Below are 6,652 nucleotides of genomic sequence, written 5' to 3'. Positions count from 1 at the left end.
CCAAACACCCTCCACTTGGTGTTGCCCTTTCTATCTGAATTGTCCTTTCCCCTAGAATACCCGGCTGGCCTCTAAGTTATGGAGTAATTCTCCTGGTGCTGATCTCAGCTATTCTTGGGTATTAATCTCATATTTTGTTACTTTATATCCCCCAGATGAATGCAATCTTTCTATGTCTATCCCTCTCTTTCTGACTCATTTCACTTAGCATGATACTTTCCATATTGTACCACTTGTATGTAAAGTTCATGACTTCATCTTTTCTAAGAGCTACATAGTACTCCATTGTGTAGATGTACCAAAGTTTCTTTAACCAGTCATCTGTTCTTGGGCACTCAGGTCTCTTCCAGTTTCTGGCTACTGTAAAGAGTGCTGCAATGAACAAACAAGTGCAGATGTCACTTCGGCTACACATTTTTGCCTCTCTGGGATAAATTCCCAGGAGTGGTATCGCTGGGTCAAATGGGAGTTCAATTTCTAATTTTCTGAGGAACGTCCATACTGTTTTCCAAAAGGGCTGAACCAGTGGACATTCCCACCAACAGTGAAGGAGTGTCCCTTTCTCACCACATCCACGCCAGCAACGGTTGCTTTTGTTCTTTTGAATGTGGGCCAGTCTCTGAGGTGTGAGATGGTATCTCATTGTGGTTTTGATCTGCATCTCCCTGATGATTAATGATGTAGAGCATTTTCTCATGTGCTTTTTTGCCATTCGGATTTCTTCTTTGAGAAAGTTTCTGTTCATTTCATTGCCCCATTTTTGGATGGGGTTGGATGTTTTCTTCTTGTGGAGCTCAACCAGTATTTTGTATATCCTTGATATCAACCCCTTGTCAGATGTGTATTCGGCGAATATTCTTTCCCATTCTGTAGACTGTCTTTGTATTTTGGTCACTGTTTCTTTGGAGGTACAGAAGCTTCTTAGTTTAAGATAGTCCCATTTATCTATCTCTGTTTTCACTTGCTCAGCCAGTGGCGTGTCATCTTTGAACATACCATTAGCCTCAATGTCATGGAGGGTTTTACCAACTTTGTCTTCAATGTATCTTATGGTTTCTGGTCTGATGTTGAGGTCTTTAATCCATTTTGATCTTACCTTTGTACATGGTGTTAGGCAGAGTTCTGAGCCCATTTTTTTGCATGTAGCCGTCCAGTGATGCCAGCACAGTTTGTTAAAGAGGCTTTCCTTACTCCACTTCACATTTCTTGCACCTTTATCAAAGATTAGATGATTATATGATTGAGGGGAGATGTCAGTGTATTCAACTCTGTTCCATTGGTCTGCAGTTCTGCCTTTGTTCCAGTACCATGCTGTTTTGATTATTACCGCTTTGTAGTAAAGTTTGAAGTTAGGGAGGTTGATTCCTCCCATTTTTTTTTCCCAAGAATTGCTTTAGCTATTCGTGGGGGTTTATTGTTCCATATAAATTTCAGGAGTGTTTGCTCCATTTCTTTGAAGAATGTCATGGGTATCCTTATAGGAATTGCATTGAATTTGTACAGTGCTTTCGGTAGTATTGCCATTTTGACAATGTTAAGTCTCCCGACCCATGAGCAGGGGATGTCTTTCCATTTCCTCATGTCCTCTTTTATTTCCTGAAGTAGCGTTTTGTAGTTTTCTTTGTACAGGTCCTTTACTTCCTTAGATAAGCTGATTCCTAGGTACTTGATTTTCTGGGGCACAATTGTGAACGGGATTGAATTTTTCATATAACTTTCCTCTCTCTCACTGTTTGCGTATAGGAAAGCCATGGACTTTTGGGTATTGATTTTATAGCCTGCAACTTTACTATACAAGTCTATTGTTTCTAGGAGTTTTTTGGTGGAGGTTATTGGGTTCTCTAAGTATAGTATCATATCATCTGCGAATAGTGAGAGCTTGATTTCTTCCTTTCCTACCTGAATGCCCTTAATATCTTTTTCTTGCCTAATTGCTCTTGCTAGTACTTCCAGTACTATATTGAACAGCAGTGGAGAGAGTGGGCATCCTTGTCTCGTCCCTGATCTTAGAGGGAAGGCTCTCAGTTTTTCCCCATTGAGGATGATGCTTGTTGTAGGCTTGTGGTAGATGGCTTTAATTATGTTGAGGAAGGTCCCCTTTATACCCATTTTGGCTAGGGTTTTCATCATAAAGGGGTGCTGGATCTTGTCAAATGCTTTCTCTGCATCTATTGATATAATCATATGCTTTTTATCTTTTCTTTTGTTGATATGATGGATTATGTTGATTGATTTCCGAATGTTAAACCATCCTTGCATCCCTGGGATGAATCCTACTTGGTCATGGTGTATGATCTTTTTTATGAGTAGTTGGATTCTATTTGCTAGTAGTTTGTTGAGGATCTTTGCATCTGTGTTTATCAGGGATATCGGCCTGTAGTTCTCTTTCTTTGTGTTATCTCTGTCTGCTTTTGGTATCAGTGTGATATTTGCTTCATAGAAACTGTTCGGAAGTGTATTTGATATTTCAATTTCATGGAAAAGCTTAAAGAGGATTGGGAGTAAGTCTTCTTTAAAGATTTGGAAGAATTCACCGGTGAATCCACCCGGGCCCGGGCTTTTGTGCTTGGGGAGACTTTTTATTACCATTTCAATTTCCTTGATGGTGATAGGTCTGTTCAGGTATTCCAGGTCTTCTTGGTTCAGTCTTGGGAGTCTGTAGGAGTCTAGGAATTTATCCATTTCCTCGAGGTTTTGATGTTCCGTGGCATAAAGCTTTTCAAAGTACTCCCTGAGGATCCTTTGAATTTCTGTAGTTTCTGTTGTAATGACCCCCTTTTCATTTCTGATTCGGCTTATTAGGGTTTTCTCTCTCCCTTTCTTTGTGAGTTTTGCTAGGGGCTTATCGATTTTGTTAATTTTCTCAAAGAACCAGCTCTTGGTTTCATTGATCTTTCGGATTGTTTTCTGGGTTTCCATCTCGTTAATCTCTGCTCTGAGTTTTATTATTTCCTTCCTCCTGTAAGGGTTGTGCTCCTTTTGTTGTTCCTTCTCCAAGTTCTTAAGCTGTGAGGTTAGTTTATTTATGTGGGCTCGCTCCTCCTTTCTGAGGAATGCTTGTAGAGCTATAAACTTTCCTCTTAAGACCGCCTTTGCTGTGTCCCATAAGTTTTGGTAACTCGTGTCCTCATTTTCATTCGTTTCTAGGAATCTTTTGATTTCCTCTTTAATTTCCTGTCTAAGCCACTCATTGTTTAATAGCGCACTGTTTAATTTCCAGGTGTTTGATTTAGTTTTCTGTTTTTGTGTGTGATTTACTTCTAATTTCAGCGCATTGTGGTCTGAGAAGATTGTTGATATAATCTCTATCTTCTTAATTTTATGGAGGCATGTTTTGTGGCTCAGCATGTGGTCTATCTTGGAGAATGTTCCATGTACGCTTGAGAAGAATGTGTGTTCAGCTTTTTGTGGATGAAGTGTCCTGTATATATCTACTAAGTCCCTTTCTTCCATTGTTTCCCTCAGATGAAGTATGTCCTTGCTAAGCTTGAGTCTGGTTGATCTATCAAGAGGTGACAAAGCGGTGTTTAAGTCTCCCACTAGTATTGTGTTGCTATCGATGTCTTTTTCCAAATCTATGAGTAATTGTTTTAAGTATTTTGCTGGTCTCTCATTAGGTGCATATACGTTTATTATTGTAAGTTCTTCCTGTTGTACAGATCCTTTGGTCAATAGGAAATGGCCTTCACTGTCTCTTATGACCTTCTTCACTCTGAAGTCAATGTGGTCTGATATTAGGATAGCTACCCCAGCTTTTTTCTGGGAGCTGTTTGCCTTTAGGATTGTTTTCCAGCCTTTGACTCTGAGTCTGTGTTTGCTTTGACTATTGAGATGTGTTTCTTGCAGGCAGCAGAATGTTGGGTTCAGTTTTCTGATCCATCCTGCCACTCTATGTCTTTTAATTGGTGAGTTTAGCCCATTGACATTGAGAGAGATTATTGTTATGGGATTTTGTCCCATTGTTCTGTTGAAATTTGGTGTATTTGAGGGGCCTGTCTTGCCTTAAAGTAGCCCATTTAGTTGTACTTGTAACCATGGTTTTGAGTCTATGAAGTTCCTGAGCTGTTGTTTGTCTGTGAAACTGTGTGTTGTTCCTTCTATTATGAATGAGAGTCTCGCTGGGTAAAGTATTTTTGGAGAAGCATTTATTTCATTGAGTTTTTTCACTATGTCCCACCACTGTTTTCGGGCCCTGAGGGTTTCATCAGAAAAATCAGCTGTGAATTTTAAGGATGCTCCTTTGTAAGAGATTTCTTTCTTCGATCTTGCTGCTTTCAGAATTTTGTCTCTGTCTAAGGTTTTGGTCATTTTGATCAGGATTTGTCTTGGGGTATTTTTATTCGGATTTCTTCTAGCCGGTACCCTTCGGGCCTCCTGGATGTGGTCACAAGTTTTCTTCAACTCTGGAAACGTTGTAGCAATGATTTCTTTGACAGTTTCTTCTTCATCAAGGTTTTCTTCCCGTCCCTCTGGGACTCCAATAATTCTTATGTTACCCCTCTTGGCTTCATCACGATCTTCTCTTGCCATCTGTTCTCGAACTGTGAGTCTCTTTTCCATTTTCTGCTGTTTTCTGATAAGACTCTGAACTTGATCTTCGAGCTCACTGATTCTGTTCTCAGCCGCTGTTACTCTGCTGCTGAGGCCTTCCACTGTGGTTTTCAATTCGGCTACCAGGTTTTTCAGGTCCGACATTTCCAATTGCATTTTCCTCATTTCTGCCTTCAACTCCTCTTGTCTTTTACTGGCATTGGTTTCCATTGTTTCTTTTAGTTCCCCAAGCATCCTGAGTAGCTCCATTCTGAATTCCTTGTCAGAGAGGTTGTCTAATGCTATAGTACTGTTGGTGTCTTCTGGGCTAGCCTCGTGAATAATAAAGTTTGGTGGGCTTTTGCGTTGCTTTACCATCGTGACCAGTGTGGTTTGGTCCTTCACACTCGCTGCTACTGTTCTGGTTGAGTGAGGAGAGACTGCCAGGAGCCGTTCAGCTTTGTTGCTGCTAGATGCGCCTCTTCTACCTTTCTGGGTCTAACCTTCTTCTGAATCAGGCGTTATTCTTTGTTTTATAAATGACATTGAGTGAAACTTTTGGAGGAGTTGCTATTTACTACTGAGCTTGTATAGCTATTTTCCAACAGAACTTTTGTTGGAAATGGAGTAGGCGAGTGGAATTTTGTTGAATTGTAGTAGAAGAGGTGAGAAATTTTGGTTGGTATTAGGTACCAAGTTGATGAAAAGGATGAAAGGATGAAGGTCCAAATTGCTTGGAGTTAGTGATATACCTGCGGCCGCCGGCCCGGAAGCAAGCCACGCCCACTTTTAGGAGGCCACGCCCCTTTCTTTGAGGCCGCGCCCCTAGCCAGTCCCAGGCCACTCCCTCCCAGGATCCTGAGCTCGCTCGGAGGGTGGCGCGTGTGCGCTCAGGGGCGGGGCTCCGCTGGGCTCATCCAACCCACCTGGATTGGGGGCCGGTCGGAGCTGGTCGTGCGCTGGGGCTGGGGGCTGGGGTCCGCGCTGTCCTCCGGCCGCGGGGCTCGCTCGGCGGGCGGCGCTCAGGGGCGGGGCTTCGCTGGGCTCATCCAACCCACCTGGATTGGGGGCCGGTCGGAGCTGCTCGCGCACTGGGGCTGGGGGCTGGGGTCCGCGCTGTCCTCCGGCCGCAGGGCTCGCTCGGCGGGCGGCCTATAGCTAAGATCTTTAAAGTGCTCGCAAAGATCAACAACAAAAATATCTAAAATCCCCATCAAAAAATGGGGAGAGGAAATTACCAAACATTTCTCTGAGGAAGACCAATGGATGGCCAACAAGCACTTGAAAAATTGCTCATCATCACTTATTAGAAAAATTAAATCAATATAACAATGAAATACACCAGTGAGAATGACACATATCAAAAATACTGGGAACAATCTCATTTGGTGGGGATGTGATAAAAAAGAGCCTCATCCTCCACTGGTGAGAATGCTGTCTGATACAAACCTTATGAAAAACTGTTTGTAGGGTCTCAGTTAACTTCAGATTCAGCTCCCATATGATCCAGCAATTCCACTTTTGGGTATCTATCCCCACGACAGAAAAATATTTATTGAAAGGGATGAATGCACACCATTATTCATTGCAACAGCCAGTACAATAGCTAAGATTTGGAATCAACCTAGATATCCAATGATAGTTAAGTGGATCATGAAGATGTAATATATACATACAATGGAATATTACAAGGCAGCAAGAAATGATGAAATTATGCAATCCACTGCAATATGGATGGAACTGGAAGACATTATGTTAAATGAAGTAAGCCAGCAGAAAAAAAAGGATAAATGCAGGATGATATCACTTATATGCTGTATTTTAAAAAGCTGGATGAGAGAATGCAATGTTTTAAAGGAAGATTCCCATATCATTATTGGTCCTAGAGTATAAGGAGGAGAAGGAAAAAACAGTGGAAGGGAGAAGGAAAGAGACAAATGAGAAGCAACCGGGGCCAAGTTACATTGTAGGGTTGAGTTTCAGAGATGGTTTTAAAGAATGATAAAGCCAAATATCGAACCACAGAGTTAGCAATACTGAATTAAAAGACCCAAACTTTAACTACCAATCTTAGAAAGGCACCTGGGAATATTGGTGGAGAAAAGTTGACATTGTTGATGGA

This window comes from Sorex fumeus, unplaced genomic scaffold (genome assembly GCF_029834395.1).
Source record: "Sorex fumeus unplaced genomic scaffold, SorFum_2.1 ptg000131l, whole genome shotgun sequence".
In the NCBI taxonomy this organism is placed as follows: Eukaryota; Metazoa; Chordata; class Mammalia; order Eulipotyphla; family Soricidae; genus Sorex; species Sorex fumeus.
Note: the sequence above shows the minus strand (reverse complement) of the source record.